At 38.7% G+C, this 23,971-nt stretch overlaps 1 protein-coding gene and 1 pseudogene across 5 annotated transcripts in view; both read left to right on the top strand.

Moving 5' to 3' along the window:
• Nucleotides 1-23,971, top strand: part of CCNY (cyclin Y) — a 318,450-nt gene that overhangs the window by 4,916 nt on the left and 289,563 nt on the right. The window lies entirely within an intron of this gene.
• Nucleotides 250-3,374, top strand: LOC131520250 (52 kDa repressor of the inhibitor of the protein kinase-like; annotated as a pseudogene).

Raw genomic sequence — 23,971 nt, 5'->3', positions numbered from 1 at the left:
AGAAATAAGTGAAGATAAAATCAAGAAACTGAAACAGAAAAAACAATGATGAAAATTCTGAAGAGGAATAAAAACAAAGAAATAAATGACAGCAATGCTCAGAATCCCAGTGCGGAAGAAGGGGCTGAAGAACAGGATGAAGACATTTTTCATCAACTCTTGAAAAGAAAGAAAACAAAGAATACTTAAAATCTTTATTTGAAATTTTGATTCTTTAAAAAAATTTTCTACTTTATTTATTTTGAGAGAGAGACAACAAGCAGGGGAGGAGCAGAGAGGGAGAGGGAGTGAGAGAGAATCTTAAACAGCTCTGCACTGACAGTGGGGCCAAACTCATGAACAGTGAAATCTTGACCTGAGCTGAAAGCAAGACTCATATGCTTAACCTACTTAGCCACTCAGGTGCCCCTGAAATTTTTATTCTTATGGGAAAACAAGACATGCCTCTGGAAGGGCATGAAACTGATGAACTCCCAAAGGATCTCTTTGTTCAAGGACTGCTGGAGCGTGGGATAAATTCTGGTGAAGAAGTTGATAGAAAGCATTGAGACAATAGCAGTTAACACACTGTTCTGCTCGAAAACATAGCAGAGGCAGATGCTAGAGATCTGTGAGAGCTGCATTTGGGAGGAAACCCTCAGGGAGTGAGAGGCTGCCACTTCCTCTTTTCCATCATCACTGATGCCATAGTGGCATATCAGGGAAGAATATTTGTCTGTGTTGGTGAGGTTTGTTGATGAATCTCATAACATGAGAGAGGAATTTGTAGGCTTCTTGCCTTATGAGGTTGATGCAGAAATTCTGAAATTTCATACTGTTGATAATGGAGAAGTGGGGATTAAGCTGGAGTATTATCATGGCCAGGCTTACATTGTGTCCAGTGGATTTGCTTCCAAAATGAAAGTTGTTGCTTCTAGACTTTTAGAGAAATATCCCCAAGCTGTCTATACACTTTGCTCTTCCTGTGCCTTAAATATTTGGTTGGCAAAATCAGTGCCTGTTGTGAGAGTACCTGCTGTATTAGGAACAATAGAGGAAGTTTGTTCTTTCTTCCATTGATCTCCACAACTGCTTTTAGAGCTTGAACTGAAGGAAATTTGTCATTCCCAGTGGACAGGCAGGCATGATGCTTGTGAAATTTTAGTGGACCTCCTGCAAACACGTGTTTTATGTTTAGATGGTATAGTGATACAAACCTTGGGTGGAATAACTGTATAGCTGGGAACAGCTTTTGATTTCATTCTTACCATTTTTGTTCCTAAAAATGTTCTATCTTTTACAAGAGCCTTTGGGAAAAATCTCCAGGGGAAAACTTCTGATGTCTTCTTTGTAGCCAGTAACTTGACTGCAGTGCTGCATTCATTAAATGAAATGATGGAAAATATTGAAGTTTATCATGAATTTCGGCTTCAAAAAGCTATAAATTTGGCAACCAAACTTGATATTCAGCTGAAACTCCCTGGAGAATTCCACAGAGCCCAGCGAGGTAACCTGGAATCCCAGCTAACTTCTGAGAGTTACTATAAAGAAACTCTAATGTCCCAACAGTGGAACTCATTATTCAGGAACTGAAAGATACATTTTCAGAACAGCACCTCAGAGCTCTTAAATGCTTATCTCTGGTACCCTCTGTCATGGGACAGCTCAAATTTAATACACTGGGGGGGGGGGGGGCACCATGCTGACATGTACAGAAGTGACTTGCCTAATCATGACACACTCTCACCTGAGCTGCATTATTGGAGAATCAAGTGGAAACACAGAGGGAAAGACATAGAGCTTCCATTCACCATTTATGAAACCCTGCACCTGCAAGACATCAAGTTTTTCCTAGTGTTTATGCATTGCTGAAAGTCCTATGTATTCTTCCTGTGATGAAGGTTGAGAATGAATGCTATGGACATGGGTAAAATTGCCTCAAAGCATACCTGAGGAACACTTTGACAGACCAAAGGTCAAGTAACTTGGCTTTACTGAACCTAAATTTTGATATAAAACATGATGCTGATTTAATTGTGGACACATATATCAAACTCTACAACTAAGAGCTTCCTATAGATAACTCAGAAACCATTGAAAATACCTAACAGACCTCTAAAGTGAGCTTTATCTTGGGTACCTGAGTGGCTTATTCAGTTAAGCTTCCGACTTCAACTCAGGTCATGATCTTGCGGTTTGTGAGTTCAAGCCCCGGGTCAGACTCTGTGCTGACAGCTCAGAGCCTGGAACCTGCTTCAGATTCTGTGTCTCTGCTCTCTGCCAGTCCCCCACTCACGCTCTATCTCTGTCTCAAAAATTAATTAACATTTAAAAAAGTTAAAAAAAATAAAGTAAGCTTTCTCTTATGCTTGTTATTTGGAAAAATCTGTAAGAAATGTGAAAACATCTTATGGAAAAGCTGTCTGGTGTATATAGACCATTTATCACTAATATCTTGTTTGAAAATATTTTTTTAATGTTTATTTTCAGAGACACAGAGAGAGAATGCAAACAGGAGAGGGGCAGAGAGAGGGAGAGAGAGAATCCCAAGCAGGCTCTGCACTGACAGTGCAGAGCCCGATGCAGGGCTTGAACCCACAAACTGTGTGAGATCATGACCTGAGCCAAAATCAAGAGACCACACTCAACTGACTGAGTCACCCAGGTGCCCCACTCACTGAATATCCTGACCTATTGACTTCTCATGGAGTATATTAGCCATTGATAATCTGCCTATTTAAATGGCCCCTGATTGAACTCTCATGTTTTGGAGATATAACTGTTATTCCAGAAGATAGCATTGAAAGTGCCATATTACACTTCTATAGGATCTCTGCTAATGGCACTTTGAAATTGTTTTAGTTAAGTCATTTTAGACATAACATTTATTATCACTGGATCCAATTGTTGGGTATTGAGTTATCACTTCTTAGAAGAAATAGATTTTGAAGAGGTGTGGGAGGAAGGAATACATTTTATAAAATGTTACAATGAAATTCACAAGTGACCTTTGAATAGTAGGAATGTTAAGTATGTTAAAGATCTGTGGGGCACCTGCGTGGCTCAGTTGGTTGGGTGTCTGTCCTGACTCTTGATTTTGGCTCAGGTCATGATCTCACAGTTCATGGGATCCAATCCTGAGTCCCGCTCCGTGCTGACAGCACACAGCCTGACTCGGGATTCTCTCTCCCTCTCTCTCTCTGCCCCTCCCCCACTCAGACACATTCTCTCTCTCACTCAAAATAATGAAATAAACATTACCAAAAAAATCTGTAATGGACAGTTAAGTTACCAGACAGTGAGAGAGAAACATGTGAGTTTGCCAAGCAAGGATTTCAGTGTAGATTTTGTCTTTACCAAATGAACTTAAAGGAACAAGCTACAGTTAAAAGTGTAAATGGAAATAAAAAGCGTTGAAAAAAAAATTAAAAAAAAAAGTGTAAATGGGCAAGCCTGCCATTGTTGTGCATCAGTTTGTTGCTGTTTACACTCCTTTGTTGAGCCTCCATCTTCATAAGCTTTTTAGCAGGTATATGTCGAACACCTCTGTTTCATGGTCAAGACAGGATCAGAGGCCATGGACACCAACAACTGATTTGTCTGTTTTCCTCTTTTTCCATGGCTGTGTGTACTGCTTCATCTCATCTTATAAACAAAACTGGAAAACTTACAAAAATAAGTGCTTTGTGGTTTATCTAGAAATAATACAGAAAATATTGCTGTTATTTTTGGTGAAGAAAATCGATTTTGTATAGTTTACTTCAACCTAAATAAAATGTGAATTTAAAAAATACATATAATATGTCATTCTATGGCAATATGTACAACACTCAAAATGCTGTTCAATTAAAAATCGTGACACTGCTCGTGTCACTGAGCAGTTCCGCACAGCGATAGAGGACATCATACAATCCCTGTCATAACTACTCAACTGCCATTGAAGTACACAACATGTGAACAAATGAGTATGGCCATGTTTCAATAAAGCTTTATTTATGGGCACTGAAAAGAATTTCATGATGTTCACATCACAAGATACTATTCTTCTGATTTCTTTCCCCATCATTTAGAAATCTAAAAACCACTCAAAAACTGGACCACACAAAAACTGGACCACACAAAAACTGGCAACAGGTGGGCTTTGGCCCACAGACTGGTTTGCCCACCACTGCCCTAGATTTAAACTCAGGCCTTTTTAAAAATCATGACTTTAACTTCTGGTACCCTTCCCAGGGTGGGATTGTATTTTCAGCCTAATTTCTCAAAGTAGAAAAAAAAAATGTGGTCTCCTAGACGTTTCAAACATAACCAACCAGCAGTTTGGAAAGGGGGGCCCTGAGATAGCACATCGCTATGGAAATTCAGTCGCTCTCCTCACCCCTAGGATGGTCTTCTACTAATATCTCAGAAAGAAAACGAGCAGTAGGGTCAGAGAAAGCACAGTCTCCCTGTCAGACTGAGAATTTGATCCAGTTTGTCCTTTGTCTATTTCCACTTCAATGCCTTTTTCTGTTCTTTTCTGGGCCCTCCTGCTCCCAAAGCACAACTTACTCTGTAGTGGTATCATGTTACCTGATCCTTCTTATCACAACCAAGCAACTGATGAACTAATTCCTGCTAACTCCTCTCAGAGTCTGTTCGACAAGACCTTAGAGGGAAGAGAATCTTGAATCATGGGTTTTATTTTAGGTCAAAGCAGAGCAAATCTTACGTGTAAGAGTCTACCTCCTGCAACAATGACCCTGCTCCTGCCATAGCCCCACTCCAGGGTGGACTGAAACCATTCCATCATTCCCACTGCCCTCTTCCCTCTTGGAATTGTCATAGTGTGTCAAGTCTAGGACCTGGATCAGGGACGAGGCTGAGAAAGCATCCAGTTGGCAAACCCTAAAAGATACAAGTTTTTCCTAAAATAAAGTTTCTAAACACTGGCTAAGCATGAGGACTACCTACAAAACTTCAGAAATATGTGCCTGAGCCCCACCTGAGCTCAATCAGATGGTTTTCCAGGGTTTAAAATCACTGTCCAGTTCTCATCGCCAGGCAGGGCCTGCCATCAGGGCTTGATTTCCCTCTGCTACACCCAAATCCCAACTAAAGATAACTGAAGGAACTTTTGAGATCCCTGAATTACCTTAGAATCTAACAGTTAAATTTAAAAATCTTTGGGAGACACCTGGGTGGCTCAGTCAGTTAAGCGTCCAACTTCAGTTCAGGTCATGATCTTGCAGTTTGTGAGTTTGAGCCCCACATGGCATTCCACACTGACAGTATAGAGCCTGCTTGGGATTCTCTCTTTCTCCCTCTCTTTCTCTCTACCTCTCCCCCACTTGCACACTTACTCTCTTTCTCTCAAAATAAATATATAAAACTAAAAAAAAAATTTTTTTTGTAAATTCTTTGGGATTCCTGAAAGGCTTGGTGTGTTAAATAATGAATAGCATGAGCATCAAACCTAAAACTTGAAGAAAGTCAGGGTGAATCCATTACAAGTTGAGAATTTCACTGATTAATATTGGGACCAGGACTCTAAAAGTTTGGATTATCCTGGTATTGACTTCCCTTTAGATTCTCTACAAACCATATTGAGGAAAAACTACTGACCTTGGACTTCTCTGAACCAGTCTTTTCTGGAAAGAGTTCTCAAGTACCTTGACCCAAACATGACTTGAGAAAATATGTAGAAATAGAACATAAGAAAGTATTACTAGCATTCTAAAGGATAAGAACAGAGTGAAGAGGGAAGAAGGAAAGGAAAAGAGAGGAGAGGAGGAGGGGAAAGGAGCAGAGCAGAGCGGAACAGAAGGAAAGAAGCAAGATATATCATTTAAAAAGCATTTTTAGGGGTACCTGGGTGACTCCATCAGTTAAGCATCTGACTCCTGATATCAGCTCAGGTCTTGATCTCATGGTTGTGAGTTCAAGCCCCACATTGGGCTTCACACCTAGCACGAACCCTACTTAAAAAAAAAAAAAAGCATTTGTACTTTCTTAAAGTGGATGTTGAGAGAAGAGTGTCTCTACTTTTAAGAATGCTATGATATGCTTGGGAATGGTCCACAATAAAAGTCTTAACAATTGAAGGACTGGATATATACTGAGAATATTAGTAGACTGGAGATATATGATAATGAAGATAATAGTGTAAAGAAATAATTTGGGGCATATTATGTTCTACACTTGTATGTTTTCTTGACAAATGGGGAAAAATTAGATAAATGGAGAAGAGAGTTGGAGGTTAGGGTTTCTGCAATACTTTTGGCTGTGGATCTCTGGGTTATTTCTATTGTCACTTATTGAACATACGTTTGCAGTTTTTGCACTTACATAATTTATTTCCTTGGAGGGCATTTTGCCTGTAGTGACCCCCATGTGTACTGGATCTTTACCTTGTACAGCCGGAGTTGAGAACCATTTGAATAGAGTATTGAAAGGACAATGCCAAAGGACTCAAGTTATTCCTCCCACACCTGACTTTAAATGAGGATTTCAGGATGTACAAAGGCATCATGCCACTAAAGTGTGGCCTATGGTTGCCTTGAGTTAGCTAATTTTCCTTAGCAGTTAAGGACAAAGTGGGCTTTTCAGGATATGGTGCTCTAAAGCATACAGCTTACAAGAATCAGGAACACAGAATAAGTCTTGGTGGGTTGGTCAAGGCAGAGGCGGACATGCAGCCTCAGTAGCATATCACTGACATGCTTACTTCCTCCCTTCACTCTGAGGGACACACCTGCAAGTCACCTGCAGGAAAGGCTATGAGTCACAATGCAGAAGGCAGCCCCATTCCTCATGTTCTACAGGTGTAATTATCTTTTACAATCTAAATGACATAAGCCATCCTTGGGTAGGTTATGGAGAAGAAAAGATGACAGAAGAGGCTTCACATTACCTTCAGATAATTTGTTAAAGGAGAAACTTAGCATGCTTCTCTTGATTACCCTGTGGGAGGGCTGTTGGTTTAAAACTCTCTCAAGCTGGACACAAGCACACATATTTATTGTTCTATTTGTAAGCCATATAGAGAGGATCCTCTTGTGTAGAACTAACAATATTTCTCAGTGACAGTGAATGAATAGAACAGAATGGAACAAGAGCCCTAATGGAGACTCAGTCACAGAGATCCTCCCTCCAGCAGATGGTGGGTGGGAAATCCTTAGCAGCAAGATAAATCTTAGTCAGGATTCTTGTTTCCTACTTGTGGTTTAGCAAGAATTTGTTGATTTGATTTGAATGGAATTTATTTACTTTCTAAGGCTTACCTTGAAGGATGACATACTGTGAGTAACGATAGCATACAGAACAGACCTTTCCAGAAGAGACTCATTTCACCTCACCCTAGGACTTTTGCAAAGCTATTCCCTGTGTGGGTTCTGCTTACATATTCAAAATTTCCTGGTTTGTCTAGTTCTACAACTGCCAAGTGAAGAATGGACTAAACAGCCCATTGAGGGGAGCAGCTCATAGCTTTCACATAGCAGAGAGCACTCATTTCTGCTGGGATAAACAGCCTGTGTCCAGTGTTTCTAGGCAGTGGAAAGATGGGAGTGGATTTGGTCTGAATTCAGTGGGAAGCCAAGGGAGAGGCTCCTTTGAAGATGCAGGTATGGAAGGAAGATGATGGGGCTCCTGCTCTCATTTGTGATAGAAAAAGATGCCAAGTATTGATTCCCAGAATTAAGACCAAAGCAACTAATTAAAACAAAACAAAACAAAACAAAACAAAACAAAACAAAACAGTTCAGGCATGACTGTGGCCTTTTGTCTACCTTATAAGTTCCTGATTGAGTTGAGTAATGTCAGGTAAATAGTTGGGAGGCAGAATAAAGTAATTGATTTACAAAGTTGAGAAGGTGATAGGTTAACACCCAGCTGAAAAAGTGAGAGAACCTGAGATTGTAACTGAATCACAATATTTGGCATGCTTATATGAAGTCAGGCCCATGGTCCTCAACAGGCAACTCATTACATTTGATGCATTCAAGTCTGGAAGGATGTGAGGTGGGGCTGAACTCTCTATTTGAAGGGGATACTAAAGGCAAAAATACAGTTTGAAGAGATTGAACAAGCATCAGAACCATAAACCAAAATGTTGGGAAGTATTAGACCAAGAATTCTTTTAAACTTTGATTAATATTTAAGGGCCAAAATAGTAAAGGTAGACAACATGCAAAAACAGAGAGATAATGTAAGCACAGAGAAATGGAAATTAGTTTTTAAGATTTTATTTTTAAGTAATCTCTACACCCAACATGGGGCTTGAGCTCAGAACCCCAAGATCAAGAGTTGCACACTCCATCCACTAAGCCAGCCAGGCACCCTGAGAGATGGAAATTCCAAGAAAGGATAAAAGAATGCTACACATGAAAAATACTGTAACAGAAAGAAAAAAATGCCTTTGATGGACTTATTAGTAGACTGGACATGGCTAAGGAAAGAATTTCTAAGGAAATGACAACAGAAACTCCCAAAACTGAAAAGTAAAGAGAAAAAAGACGGGGGGGGGGGGGGGGAAGCCAGAGCAGAATATCCAAGAACTGTGGGACAATTACAAAAGGTATAGCATACTTATAACAGGAACACCACAAGGAAGAGAAAGAGTCAAAGGAATAGCGGCAATATCTGAAGCAATACTGACTGAAAATTTTCCCCAAATTAATTTCAGACACCACACCACAGACCCAGAAGCTCAAAGAACCAAGCAAGATAAAGGCTAAAACAACAACAGCAACAACAACAACAACAACAACAACAACAACAACAACAAACTATTCATAGGCATATCATATTCGAAGTACAGAAAAGCAAAGATAAGCAATCTTGAAAAAAGTCACAGGAAAAATACACCTTACTGAAAAAGGAGCCTGGGTGGCTCAGTCAGTTAAGCGTCCGACTTCGGCTCAGGTGGTTCACGAGTTTTAGCCCCATGTGGGACTCTGTGCTGACAGCTCAGAGCCTGGATCCTGCTTCAGAGTCTGTGTCTCCCTCTCTCTTTGCCATTCCCCTGCTTTTACTCTGTCTCTCTCTCTCTCAAAAATAAATAAAACATTGGGGCGCCTGGGTGGCACAGTCGGTTAAGCGTCCGACTTCAGCCAGGTCACGATCTCGCGGTCCGTGAGTTTGAGCCCCGCGTCAGGCTCTGGGCTGATGGCTCGGAGCCTGGAGCCTGTTTCCGATTCCGTTCATGCTCTGTCTCTCTCTGTCCCAAAAATAAATAAAAAACGTTGAATAAATAAATAAATAAATAAATAAATAAATAAAACATTAAAAAAAAAAAAAAAGGAGCAAAGATGATGGGCACCTGGGTGGCTCAGTTGGTCAAGCATCTGGTTCAGTGCTGACAGCTCAGAGCCTGGAGCCTACTTTGGATTCTGTGTCTCTTCTCTCTCTGCTCCCTCCCTTGCTCTCTCTCTCTCTCTCTCAAATAAAATAAACATTTAAAAAAAGGGGACAGGGGCATCTGGGTGGCTCAGTCGGTTAAGCGTCCGACTTCGGCTCGGGTCATGATCTCGCGGTTCGTGAGTTCGGGCCCCGCGTCGGGCTCTGTGCTGACAGCTCAGAGCCTGGAGCCTGTTTCAGATTCTGTGTCTCCCTCTCTCTCTCTGACCGTCCCCCATTCATGCTCTGTCTCTCTCTGTCTCAAAAATAAATAAACGTTAAAAAAAAAATTAAAAAAAAAAATAAAAAAAGGGGACAAAAGGAGCAAAGATGAGCATTATATCTGACTTCTGCTTAGAAACCATGCAAGCAAGAAGAGAGTGGAGTGAGATATTTATAGTGTAGGGAGGAAAAATCAACAACCAAGAATTCTATACCCTGTGGAAAATAAAAATAAATAAAATAAATTTTAAAAAATTAAAAAATAAAAGATATGAGCTGTCAAAACTCAAGAAATAGATAATCTGAATAGGCCTGTATCAAAAAAGTCTAATCAATAATTAATAATCTTCTCAAACAGAAAGCACCAGGCTCAGATGGGTTCACAGGTGAATTCTACCAAATATTTAAGGAGGAAATCATACCAATTCTCTACAATCTCTTTCAGAGGATAGAAGCAAGAGGAATACTTTCTAACTCATTCCTTGAGGCCAGGATTGCCCTAATACCAAAACCAGAAAAAGACATTACAAGGAAAAAAACAAACAAACTACAGATCGATATATGTGTGAACATAGATGCAAAGTCTTCAACAAAATAGTAGCAAATAGACTCCAACAATGATAAATAAGAATTATATACTATGACCAAGTGGATTTGTCCTGGGTGGGCAAGGCTGATTTGAAAATCACTAATGTAACCCACCACATTAACAGGCTGCAGAAAAAAACCCCACACGATTGCATCAAGAGATGCCAAAAACACATTTGACAAAATCCAACCCCTATTCATGATAAAAATTCTCAACAAAGTAGGAACTTCCTCAACTTGATATGGAACATCTACAAAAAACCCACAACTAACGTACTTAAAGGTGAGAAATTTGAAACTTTCTCACTAAGATCAGGAACCAGGCAAGGATGTCTTCTCTCACCACTGCCTTTCAGCACCATACTTGAAGTCCTAAGCTAATGCAATAAAACAAGGAAAGGAAATAAATGGTTTACAGATTGAGAAGGAAGAAATAACTATCTTTGTTCATAGAAGACATGATCACTATGTAGAAAATTCAAAAGAATTAACAACAACAACAACAAAAACCTTCCTGGAACTAATAAGCAAGTAAAGCAAAGTGACAATATAAAAGGTTAATATGCAAAAGTCAATTGCTTTCGTATATACCAGCAATGAACAAGTGAAAGTTGAAATTAAAAACACATTGCAAATTACATTAGCACCCCAAATCAGTGAAATACTTAGGTATAAATCCAACAAAATATGTACAAGATTTATCCGAGGAAAACTACAAAACTTTGATGAAAGGTATCAAATAACTAAATAAATGTAGAGATAATCCATATTCATGGATACAAAGACTTAAGATGTCAGTTATTCTCAACACAATTCCAATCAAAATCCCAGCAATTTATTTGTGGATATCAACAAACTGATTCTAAATTGTGGATGGAGAGGCAAAAAAAAAAAAAAAATAGCCACCTCAATATTGAAGGAAAAGAACAAAATTGGAGGATTGACACTACTCTACTTGAAGAATTACTATAAAGCTACCACAATCAAGACAGTGTGGCATTGATGAAAGAATAGGAAGAGAATAGAAAGCCCAGAAACAGACTCATATAAATATAGTCAACGGATCTTTGACAAAGGAGCAAAAACAAGAGAACAAAGAAGAGATAGTCTTTTCAACAAATGGTGCTGGTAAAACTGGACATCCACATACAACAACAACAACAACAACAACAACAACAACAACAAAAAGAATCTACACACAGTCCTTAAACTTTTCACAAACATGCAGAATTGATCTAAATATAGACCTACACATAAAACACAAAACTATAAAACTACTAGAAAACAACATAAGAGGAAACCTAGATACTAAACCCAAATGTTGGTGATGGCAATGACTTTTTTTTATTTAAAAACTTTTTAAATGTTTTATTTAAGAGAGAGAGAGAGAGAGAGAGGGAGAGAGAGAGAGAGAGAGAATGGGGTAGGGGCAGAGAGAGGAGACCCAGAATCCAAAGCAGGCTCCAGACTCTGACCTGTCAGCACAGAGTCTAACATAGGCCTCAAACTCACGGACTGTGAAATCATGACCTGAGCTGAAATCAGAAGCTTAACCGACTGAGCCACCCAAGAGCCCCGGCAATGACTTTTTAGATACAACATCAAAGTCACAATCCATGAAATAAATAATTGATAAGATAGATTTCATTAAAATTAGAAACTTCTGTTCTGCAAAACCCAATGTACAGAGAATAGAAGTTAAAACACCGACTGGGAGAATTTGCAAAAGACACATCTGATAAAGGATTGTTAAACACGCTGATTGAAAAATAGGCCAAAGACCTGAACAGACATCTTACTAAAGAAGATATACCGATGAGAAGTAAGCATGTGAAAAGATATTTGACATCATGTCATTAGGGAATTGCAAATTAAAACAACAATGAGATACATACCTATTAGAATGTCCAAAATCCAAAACACTCATAACAAATACTGCTGAGGATATGGAACAATAGGTGCAGACACTTTGGAAGACAGTTTGGTAAAACTAAACATACTCTAACCATATGATCCAACAATTATGCTCTTTGGCATTTACCTAAAGGAGTTGAAAACTGGGTTACACAAAAAGCTGCATACAGATGTTTATAGCACCTTTATTTCCGACTGCCAAAACTTGGAAGCCGCCAAGATGTCCTTCAGTAGGTAAATTAGTAAAACAACAAAACAAAACTGTGGTACATCTAGATCATGGAGTATTAATTATTTAGTGCTAAAAAAGAAATGAACTATCAAGCTATGAAAGACATGGAGGAACTTAAGTGCATATTGCTCAGTAAAAGAAGCCAATTTCAAAAGTATACATACTGTATTCAAGACATTCTGAAAAATGCAGTACTGTAGAGAAAATAAACACATCAGTAGTTGCCAGAGGATGGGTGGGGAGGAAGGAAGAATAGCCAGAGCACATAGGTGGTGAAAACCATTCTGTATGACACATGATACTACAAGAGTGGATTCATGTAATTATATCTTTTTTAAAAATTAGTTTCAGGAGTAGAATTCAGTTATTCATCACTTACATATTACACTCAGTGCCCATCACAAGTGCCGTTCTTAATGCCCATCACCCAATTAGCCCATCCCTCTACCCACCTCCCCTCCAGGAACACTGTTTGTTCTCTAGTTAAGAGTCTCTTATGGTTTGCCTCCTCTCTGTTTTTATCTTATTTTATTTTTCCTTCCCTATGTTCATTTGTTTTGTCTGTTAAATTCCACATGAGTGAAATCATATGGTATTCGCCTTTCTCTGACTTATTTCGTTTCACTTAGCATAATACACTCTAGTTCCATTTACATCATTGAAAATGGCAAGATTTCATTCTTCTTGTTGGCTGAGTATATCATCTTCTTTATCCATTCATCAGTCAATGGACATTTGGGCTCTTTCCACAATTTGGCTATTGTTGATAGTCCTGCTATAAACATTGGGGTGCATGTGCCCCTTTGAATCAGTATTTTTCTATTCTTTGGATAAGTACCTAGTAGTGCAATTGCTGGACATGAGGCAGTTCTATTTTTAACTTTTTGAAGAAGCTCCAACCGTTTTCTGGAGTGGCTGGACCAGTTTGCATTCCACCTACAGTGTAAGAGGTTTCCCCTTTCTCCAAATCCTTGCTAATATCTATTGTTTCCTGAGTTAATTTTAGCCATTCTGACAGGTGTGAGGTAGTGGTTTTGATTCATATTTCCCTGATGATGAGTGATGTTTGGCATTTTTCATGTGTCTGTTAGCCATTTGTATGTCGTCTTTGGAGAAATGTCTGTTCATTTCTTAACTGGGTTATTTATGTTGGGGGTGTTGAGATTGATAAATTCTTTATAGATTTTGGCTACTAGACCTTTATCATCCTATACGTCATCTGCACTTATCTTTTCCCAAAAAGTTTACTTTTTACTTTTTTTGATTGCTCTCTTCACTGTGCAGAAGCTTTTTATATTGATGAAGTCCCAATAGTTAATTTTTGCTTTTGTTTTTCTTGCCTCAGGAGATGTGTCTAGTAAGAAGTTGCTACAGCTGAGGTCAAAGAAGTTGCCACCTGTGTTCTCCTCTAGGATTTTGATGGTTTCCTGCCTCACATTTATGTCTTTCAACCATTTTAAATTTATTTTTGTGTATGTGTAAGAAAGTGGTCCAGTTTCATTCTTCTGCATGTCACTGTCCAGTTATCCCAACACCATTTGTTGAAGACTCTGTCTTTTTTTCCATTGGATATTCTTTCCTCCTTTGTTGGAGATTAGTTGACCATATAGTTATGAGTCCATTTCTCGGTTCTCTGTTCTGTTTCATTGATTTATGTATCTGTTTTTGTACCATACTGTCTTGATGATTATAGCCTTGTAATATAGCTTGAAGTTGAGAATTGTGATGCCTCCCACTTTGCTTTTCTTTTTCAACATACTTTGGCTATTCAGGGTCTTTTCTGTTTCCATACAAATTTTAGAATGTTTGTTTTGCTCTGTGAAGAATGATGGTGTTGATAGAGATTGCATTGGATGTGTAAATTGCTTTGGGTAGTATAGACATTTTAACAATATCTGTTCTTCCAATCCATGAGCATGGAATGTATTTCCATTTCTTTGTCTTCTTTATTTCTTTCATAAGTGTTCTATAGTTTTGTAGAGTACAGATCTTTTACTTCTTTGGTTAGGTTTATTTGTAGGTATCCTATGGTTTTTGGTGCAATTGTAAGTGACGTCAGTTCCTTGATTTCTCTTTCTGCTGCTTCATTATTGGTGTATAGAAATGCAACATATTTCTGTACGTGATTTTATATCTTGCAACATTGCTGAATCATGTATCAGTTCTAGCAATAGTTTGGTGGAGTCTTTTTGGCTTTCTACATAAAGTATCATGTTGTTTGCAAATAGTGAAAGTTTGACTTCTTCTGATTTGGATGTCTTTTATTTCTTTTTGTTTGATTGCTGAGGCTAGGACTTCCAGAACTATTTTGAACAAAGTGGTGAGAGTGGACATCCCTGCCATGTTACTGACCTTCGGGGAAAAGCTGTCAGTTTTTCCCCACTGTGGATGATATTAGCTGTGGGTCTTTCATATATTCATATATGGCCTTTATGATGTTAAGGTATATTCCATCTATCCCTGCTTTGTTGAGGGTTTTTAAAATCAAGAATGGATGTTATATTTTGTCAAATGCTTTTTCTGCATCTATTGACAGGATCATATGGATCTTATCCTTTTTTTATTAATGTGGTGTATCACATTGATTGACTTATGGATATTGAACCACCCCTGCAGCCCAGGAATAAATACCACTTGATCATGGTGAATAATTATTTTAATGTACTTTTGGATTTGATTTGCTACTATCCTGTTGAGAATTTTTACATCATGTTCACCAGGGATATTGGTCTGTAATTCTCCTTTTTAGTGGATTTTTTTCTTCTGGTTTTAGAATCAAGGTAACGCTGGCCCCATAGAACAAGTTTGGAAGTTTTCCTTTCATTTCTATTTTTTGGAACAGTTTCAGAAGAATAGGTGTTAACTCTTCTTTAAAATTTTTTTTTTAACGTTTTTTATTTATTTTTGGGACAGAGAGAGACAGAGCATGAACGGGGGAGGGGCAGAGAGAGAGGGAGACACAGAATCGGAAACAGGCTCCAGGCTCCAGGCTCCGAGCCATCAGCCCAGAGCCTGACGCGGGGCTCGAACTCACGGACCGCGAGATCGTGACCTGGCCGAAGTCGGACGCCTAACCGACTGCGCCACCCAGGCGCCCCAACTCTTCTTTAAATGTTTGATAGAATTCCCTTGGGAAGCCATCTGGCTCTGGCCTCTTGTTTGTGGAGATTTTCGATTACTGATTCAATTTCGTTGCTGGTTATGGGTTTCTTCAAATTTTCTATTCCTGTTTCAGTTATGGTAGATTATATGTTTATTTTATTTTATTTTTTACACTTATTTATTTTTGAGAGACAGAGAGAGACAGAGCACAAGTGGGGGAGGGGCAGAGATAGAAGGAGACACAGAATCTGAAGCAGGCTCCAGGCTCTGAGCTGTCAGCACAGAGCCCAATATGGGGTTCGAACTCACAAACTGTGAGATCATGACCTGAGCCGAAGTTGGACGTTTAACCGACTGAGCCACCCAGGCGCCCCGGTAATTTATATGTTTCTAGGAATTTATCCAATTCTTGCAGATTGCCCAATTTGTTGGCCCATAATAGTCTCTTGTAATTGTTTGTATTTCTTTGGTGTTGGTTGTGATCTCTTCCCTTTCACTTATGATTTTATTTATTGGGTCTTTCTCTTTTTTTTTTTTTTTTTGATAAATGTGGCTAAGGGTTTATCAATTTTGTTAATTCTTTCAAAGAACCAGCTCCTAGTTTTGTTGATCTGTTCTACTGCTTTTTTGATTTCTATATCATTTATTCCTGCTCTAATCTTTATTATTCACCTTCTTCTGCTGGTTTTAGGCTTTATTTGCTCTTCTTTGTCCAGCTCCTTCACGTATAAGGTTAGGTTGTGTATTTGAGACTTTTCTTGCTTATTTAGGCCTGTATTACTATATACGTCTCTCTTATGACACCTTTGCTTCATACCAAATGTTTTGGACTGTCATGTTTTCATTTTCATTTCCTTGCATGTATTTTTTAAATTTCTTATTCAGTTTCCTGGTTAACTCATTCATTCTTCAGTAGGGTGTTCTTTAACTTCCATGTATATGTGGTATTCCCAATTTTTTTCTTGTGGCTGACTTCAAGTTTCATAGCGTTGTGGTCTGAAAATATGCATGGTATGATCTCAATCTTTTTTTACCCATTGAGGGATAAATTGTGACCCAGTATGTTATCTATTACGGAGAATGTTTGTTCCCTGTGCCCTTGAAAACAATATGTATTCTTCTATTTAAGATGAGATGCTCTGAATACATCTATTAAGTCCATCTGGGCAGTGTGCCATTCAAAGCTGTCGTCTCCTTGTTGAACTTCTGCTTAGATGATCTATCCATTGTTATAAGTGGGGTGTTAAAGTCCCCTACTATTATTATATTAATATTAATGAGTTTCTTTAAGTTTGTTACTAATTGGTTTATATTTGACTTCTCTCCAAGTTGGGGACATAAATACTTATAATAGTTAGATCTTCTTGTTGGATAGACCCTTTGTTATGATATAGTGCCCTTCTTCATCTCTTATTATAGTCTTTGGTTTTAAAATCTAGTTTGTCTGATATAAGTATGACTACTCCAGCTTTTCATGTCCATTCGCATGATAAATGTTCTCCATCCCCTCACTTTCAATCTGGAGGTGTCTTTGAGTCTAAAATAAGTCTCTTATAAGCAGCATATTGATGTGTCTTTTTTTTTTATCCATTCTGATATCCTATGTCTTTTGATTGAGGCATTTAGTCCATTTACATTCAGAGTAATTACTGATAGATATGAATTTAGTGCCATTGTGTTACCTGTAAAGCTGATATTTCTGTAGATTGTCTCTGTTCCTTTCTAGTTTTTGTCACTTTCGGTCTTCCTTTCCCACTCAAAGTGTTCCTTTTAATATTTCTTGTAGAGCTGGTTTAGTGTCACAAACTCCTTTAGTTTTTGCTTGTTTTGGAAATTCTTTATCTCTCCTTCTATTCTGAATAACAGCCTGACTGGATAAAGTATTCTTGTCTGGATATTTTTCCCATATAGCACGTTGAATATATCATGCCACTCCCTTCTGGGTTGCCAAGTTTCTGTGGATAGGTCTGCTGTTAACCTTATGTGCCCACCCTTTTAGGTTAAGGAATTTTTGCCCCTAGCTGCTTTCATAATCCCATATCTTTGTATTTTTCAAGTTTCACTATGATATAAGTTGACCTGTTTTCATTGATTTTGAGGAGAGTTCTCTGAGCCTCTTGGCCTTGAATGCCTATTTCCTTTCCCAGATTATGGAAGTTCTATAATTTGTTCAAATAAAACTTCTGCCCCTTTTCCCCACTCTTTGCCTGCAACTACTATGATCTGAATATTATTGCACTTTATGGAATTGCTAAGGTCCCTAAGTCTATATTCGCGACCTAATAGTTTACTAATAGTTTTCTTTCCCTCTTCTTTTGAGCTTCATTATTTTCCACAATTTTATCTTCTATATCATCCATTCATTCCTCTGCTTCTTTCATCCTCATTGTGATTATACCAGTTGGTTTTGCACCTCAGTTATAGTATTTTTTATTTCAGCCTGACAAGTTTTAGGTCTTTTATCTCTTCAGCAAGGGTTTCTCTGGAGTCTTCTATGCTTCTTGCAAGCCCAGCTAATATTCTTATGACTGTTGTTTTAATTCTTGTTCAGATATATTACTGATATCTGTTTTGAATAAATCCCTGGCTGTGATTTCTTCTTGATCTTTCTTTTGGGGAGAATTCCTCCATCTTTTCATTTTGCCTTGATTTCTGTCTTTTGTGTGTTATGAAAGCTTGTTATGTTTCCTGCTCCTGAGAGTAATGCTATATAAAAAGGGGGTCATACGCTATCCCAGGACCCGGTGCTTCAGGGAGTGTTTCTGGTGTATGCTGTATATACTTTGCTGTTGTTTTTCTGACTGCTCTTTTCCCCAGGTCAGTCCTTTGTAGAGTTTCTCCTTGCTTACAGTGGGGAGTGTTTTGACATTTAACTAGGTGTGCTTTGATTTGCTTGTTAAAATAAGCCTAATTAAAAAAAATTAAAAAGCCAATCCAAAAATAAATAAATATATAAAGAGAAGATGAAAAGGAATAAAAAACAAAACAAAACAAAACAAAACAAAATAAAACAAATAGACAAATAAAAAACTATAAGCCTAGGGTGCTTGGGTGGCTCAGTCGGTTAAGCATCTGACTCTTGGTTTTGGTTCAGGTCATGATCTCATAGGTTTATGGGTTCAAGCCCCACATTGGGCTCTGTGCTAATAGTGCAGGGCCCGCTTAGGATTCCCTCTCTCCCTCTCTCTCTGCCTCTTCCCTGCCTGCCTTTCTCTCTCAAAATTAAATAAACTTAAAAAAAAAAGCCACACAAAACATTACCCTGATTTCAAAGAAAAAGGAAGACAAAAAGAAGCCTGATCTCAAAAAAAAAAAAAGAAAAGAAAAGAAAAGCAAACAAAAAACTATAAGCCTGATTCCAAGGGAAATAAATAAATAAATAAATAAATAAATAAATAAATGCCTGGTCCTATTTCCACCAGAACTGAAGCTGATGATTTGGAGCACTCTATGATTAATAGACTTGGTGAATGTGGGGGCCTGTGATGGTCTTCTGGGGGTGAGGCCCACTGTCCTGGCTCACAGTCAGACCTGCCCTAGTAACGATGCATTCGCAGGGTGCAGGGAGGCAGGGCTTGGTGTAAGCAGCTTCAGCCTCCACTGGGGGTGCTGTGTTGCTCACTGAACTCCAACCATACTGGTAGGCCAGGGGAAGATGGCATTACACTGCTGTCTAGTCTCTAGAGAGGGAAGATTGCACCTGCCACTATTGAGGAAGCACTCACAGACAAGGGAACAATCTCCCCTCTTGTGTCCCAGCTTCCATCAGATCCCTGCCCTCACCATGTCTGTGCCCAAGCTGTCAACACACCCGGTGTCACAGTTCTCCTTTGTTTTACCTCTGGCACCCAGCCCAGATCCAAAACTCCAAACCTTGAAGGGCCTGGTACGATGCAGACCTGCTCCTGTCCTTCAGAGGAGAGCCTCATAGTGCTGTGTCTTGTGCTGTTCTGTCCCAGAAAAGCAGTTGCATGGCTGCACCGGTGCTTGGAGTTTATGGTGAAGCACAGCAAAAAGCAGAGACCAGATTATATGCCCTCTGCCTGTATTTCTGTCCTTTGCTGATGAACGGCCACTCAATGGTGCTGGCAAGGGTCTTTTGTTCTTGGAGAGGCAATATACCCCTCTTCCAAATATGCTTTAGGAAGGGGAACATTCTCTCCCAGTGGGACCCAGGAGATCATTACACCACGCTGTCTGCTCCCAGGCTTCTGCCCTCTTCCCCAGGTGCACTGCTGCCCAGCTGGCTTGACTGCAGCCAATGGTGCAGACTTCTAAAACCTCAGAATTTGAGCTTCCCTGCTTTGGGGAGTGCTTTTCTTGTGCAAACCCAATATGCAGCTCTCCCCTTCTCTCTTCTCTCTCCACCAAAGGGTTCCCTCTGTGGCAATATAGCTTTCCTCTCCCCCAGTTCACATCACTGCATCTCATACCAGACATTTTCTCTCCCTGTAATTGTGCAACTTGTTCTCTTAAGCCTCAGATTGATTTCCTAGGTGTTCAGAATGATTTGCTGTTAATCTAGCTGTGTTCAAGGGACAAGACAAGCCCAGGATTCCCCTACTACTCCACTAATCTTAACTCCCTCTCCCTCATGTAATTATATTTTTGTTAAAACCCATAGAATGTAGGGGCACCTGGGGGCTCAGTCGGTTAAGCATCCGACTTTGTCCGACTTCGGCTCAGGTCATGATCTCGCAGTTCGTGAGTTCCAGCCCTGAGTCGGGCTCTGTGCTGACAGCTCAGAGCTTGGAGCCTGTTTCAGATTGTGTCTCCTCCTCTCTTTTCCCCTCCCCTGCTCGCACTCTGTCTCCGTCTCTCAAAAAATAAACATTAAAAAAAATTAAAAACAAAAACCATGGAATGTAGACCACTAAGAATGAACCTTTATATAATCTATGGATTGGGGTAATGATGTGTTAATGTAGGTTTGCTGATTGTAACAAATGTACCACTGTGTTGCAGAATGTTGATGTGAGGGAGACTGTGTGTATATGGGGATAGAGAATATCTGGAAACTCTCTACTTGTCACTCAATTTTGCTGTGAAACCAAAATTTCTCTAAAAATAAAGTTTATTAATTAAAAAATTATATACTGTTAAATGCACAGATCTTAAGTGTATAATTAAATCTGTTTTGATTAATGTATATACCCATGTAATCACTACACCAAATCATAATTTAGAACATTTCCATCACCCCAGAAAGGTTTCCTGTACCCATTCCCTTAAGCAATTATTGTTCTGATTTCTATCACCACATATTGGTTTACTTCAGTCTTGGAGTTCATTTGAAAGGAATCATACAGTATATACTCTTTTATGTCTGCCTTCTTTCACTTAACATATATTTTTTATTTTTTTTATTTTTAAATTTTTTTTTAACATTTATTTATTTTTGAGACAGAGAGAGACAGAGCATGAATGGGGGAGGGTCAGAGAGAGGGAGACACAGAATCTGAAACAGGCTCCAGGCTCCGAGCTGTCAGCACAGAGCCCGACGCAGGGCTCGAACTCAGGGACCGCGAGATCATGACCTGAGCCGAAGTCGGCCATTCAACCGACTGAACCACCCAGGTGCCCCTTAACATATATTTTTTAGATTCATCCATAGTTTTGAAAGTATCAGTAGTTCATTTTTTTTATTGTTGAGTAATATTGCATTAAATAAATACATCACAATTTGTCTATTCAAACTTCTTTTGTTATTATATTATATTATATTGTATTATATTATATTATATTATATTATATTATATTATATTATATTATATTTTAGAGAGAGAACATGAGTGGGGGAGAGGGGCAGAGGGAGAGAGAGAGAGAGAGAGAGAGAGAATCCTGAGCAAGATACATGCCCAGCATGAAGTCCAATGCAAGGCTCAATCTCACAACCCTGGGATCATGACCCAAGCTGAAACCAAGAGCCGGATACTCAACCAACTGAGCCACCCAGGTGCCCCAATTCATCATACTTCTTCTGATGGAAATTTGGGTTGTGTCAAGTTCCTGCTTTATATGTGATGCAATTATAACATTCTTTTTTTAAGAGTTTTTAAAAAGTTTATTTATTTATTTTGAGACACAGAGAGCATGATGGGGGAGGAGCAGAGAGAGAGAGAGAGAGAGAGAGAGAGAAAGAGAGGGAATACCAAGCAGGCTCCATACTGTCAGCGCACAGCCCAACTTGGGGCTCAATCTCATGAACCATGAGATCATGACCTAAGTTGAAATCAAGAGCTGGACACTTAACTGACTGAGCCACCCAGGTGCTCCAACAATTATGACATTCTCTCACAAGATTGTGTGGACACATAATTTCACTTCCCGTGGGTCATGGGGTAGTTCCATAAAAACTGCCCCTTGCTTTTCCATAGAAATTTTAGCATTAAATTTCAGTTACTACAGGGGCACCTGGGTGGCTCAGTTGGTTAAGTGTCTGACTTCAACTCAGGTCATGAACTAGCGGTTTGTGAGTTCTAGCCCTGCATTGGACTCTGTGCTGACAGCTCAGAGCCTGGAGCCTGCTTTGGATTCTGTGTCTCCATCTCTCTGCCCCTCATTTGCTCACAAATTCTCTCTCTCTCAAAAATAAATAAACATTAAAAAAATTTCAATTACTACAAAGAGTCTACTGGGATTTTGATTTGCATTGCTTGAGTATATTGACAATCATAGTTTTTCTCCTTTATTCTGTTAATACGGAGAATTACATTGTTTTTCAAATATTAAGCCAATCTTGCATTCCTGGGATAAACCCTACTTAGTCATGATATGTTATCCATTTTCACTTCAACTGCTAATTATTGGTAAGGATTATTGCCTCTCTGTGTACGTTCTACAATTTTCTTTTCTTGTCTTATAAGTTTTCCTGGCCTTATCTCTATTCTGACAGAGTTTGTGTACAATGACGTTATTTTTTCCTTAACTATTCACCAAGACCGTTGGCCTAGAGTTTTCCTTGTCAGAAAATTATTGATTACCAAATTCAATTTACTTAGTAGATATACAATTGTTCAGGTTATCTTCTTTTTGGTAAATTGTGTTTTTCAAATAATTTGCCCACTTCATCTGAATTGTTGAATTTACATTTTTCTGTATTTTTCATGATCAGTCTTACTAGAGGTTTATCACCTTGTTTGAATTTGTTGAGGAATCAACTTTTGGCTTTGTTAATTTTCTCTATTTGTTTGTTTTCCATTTCATTGATTTCTGGTTTTTATTTCCTTCCTTCTATTTACCTTGGATTTAATTCGTTCTTCTTTATGTATGAAGCCTCTATGTTGCAACCTTAGGTCATTGATATTTAAACAATATTTTTTCTTTTCTTATTGCATAATACTTTAGCATTTTAAAGTATTGATTTCCCTCTAAGGAAGTACTGCTTTGGCTGCATCCCATAAAATTTAATATGTTGTATTTTCATTATAATTCAGTTAGGAATATTTTCTAACTTCCATGTGATTTATTCTTTTGTTCATAAGTTATTTAAAGTGTGTTGGGGCTTTTCTTCATATCTTAATTAAATGAATTCTAATTTAATTGTGTTGTTATAGAATATATGCTATAATATTTCCCTTTTTTGAGACAATAAGACTTAATCTATGGCTCATTATGTGTCTATTTCATGAATTCTCCATTTTACTTAAAAAGAATATATATCTTTGTAGTTGTTGTGTATGGTGCTGTATATGTCTGTTTGGTCAAAGTAGTTGACAGTATTATTTAAATCTTCTTTCACATTAATTTTTCCCTTCCTTTTAAAAAGTCTAATTTTGGTTCTGTAGATACAATGACTTATTAACTTTAGTCACATACACATACAGACTTCACAGCTGCCCATCCCACAAAGACCTTTACGCTAAGGAAACCTACCCAAGAATTATGCCCCTGTGAAGCCATGAAGGCAACATGAACTGGTTTTGAAGATTGCTCCTCAGTTCCTAGTTTCTCACAACTCCTGCCAACCTACTTTCCATTACAGCATAGAACTTTTGTTTCTAAAATCCAGTCTCAGGGTGCCTGGGTGGCTCAGTCAGTTAAGCAGCTGACTTCAGCTCAGGTCATGATCTCACGGTTCATTAGTTCAAACCCCACATTGGGCTCTCTGCTGTCAACACATGGCCCACTTCAGATCCTCTGTCCCCGTCTCTCTACACTTCCCCTGCTCATGCCTTCTCTCAAAAATAAATAAACATTAAAATAAAGTAAAGTAAGATAAAATCCAGTCTCTACTCATGATTTGGTGGTTAGCCTTATGGTTCCCAGTATTTGTCTTTCATTCTACTGCATGGATTCTGGCTTAAGGCACTCCTCTGGTTCCTAAGGGGGAGTCAAGCAACTTGTCAGAGGCCACCTGCATGGGTATCAACAAAGAATTTTAAAGCGTTGCTCAAATCCTCTCTGATTTCTGCTATAAGACCTACTTATGAGCCCGTTCCTAAAGCATCTTAGGAGAATTTATGTGCCAGACATTTAAAAGATACTGCCTGATTCCCATGCTGAGAATATGAGACTGATAGATTTCTCTTGTTTTAATAATTTAACAAATTATTA

Source organism: Neofelis nebulosa, chromosome 8 (genome assembly GCF_028018385.1).
Source record: "Neofelis nebulosa isolate mNeoNeb1 chromosome 8, mNeoNeb1.pri, whole genome shotgun sequence".
Classification (NCBI taxonomy): Eukaryota; Metazoa; Chordata; class Mammalia; order Carnivora; family Felidae; genus Neofelis; species Neofelis nebulosa.
Note: the sequence above shows the minus strand (reverse complement) of the source record. Positions and strands in the feature narration are given on the sequence as shown.